The sequence below is a fragment of the Magnolia sinica genome, chromosome 5 (assembly GCF_029962835.1).
Source record: "Magnolia sinica isolate HGM2019 chromosome 5, MsV1, whole genome shotgun sequence".
In the NCBI taxonomy this organism is placed as follows: domain Eukaryota; kingdom Viridiplantae; phylum Streptophyta; class Magnoliopsida; order Magnoliales; family Magnoliaceae; genus Magnolia; species Magnolia sinica.
Window position 1 is genome coordinate 97,931,964 of NC_080577.1, and position 326 is coordinate 97,932,289.

Here is a 326-nt window from a genome sequence, read left to right on the forward strand (position 1 = left end):
GAAGGACACAAGCAGAAAAAAGAAACTAAAAAAAAGCGGGGGAGCTATTTGATACTCCGGCTGTTTATGATGCTTGATACGCAGGCCAAATGCCGTCACACCCACACACAGACCATAATTGTCGGAATAATGCCACTGGATGTTTTCGTTCTATACCGTCCAATAAAATGTCCACAAATCTGATACTAAAATAATCAATTAAACCTAATCTGTGGTTTATCGCATAGGGCTGTCAATGGCGGGCCTGGATTGGCTTTGGCTCAGATTTTGAGATGTTCTGAGACTCGCACTATTCAAATTTTCAATTTTGCTTGGCACATTGACAG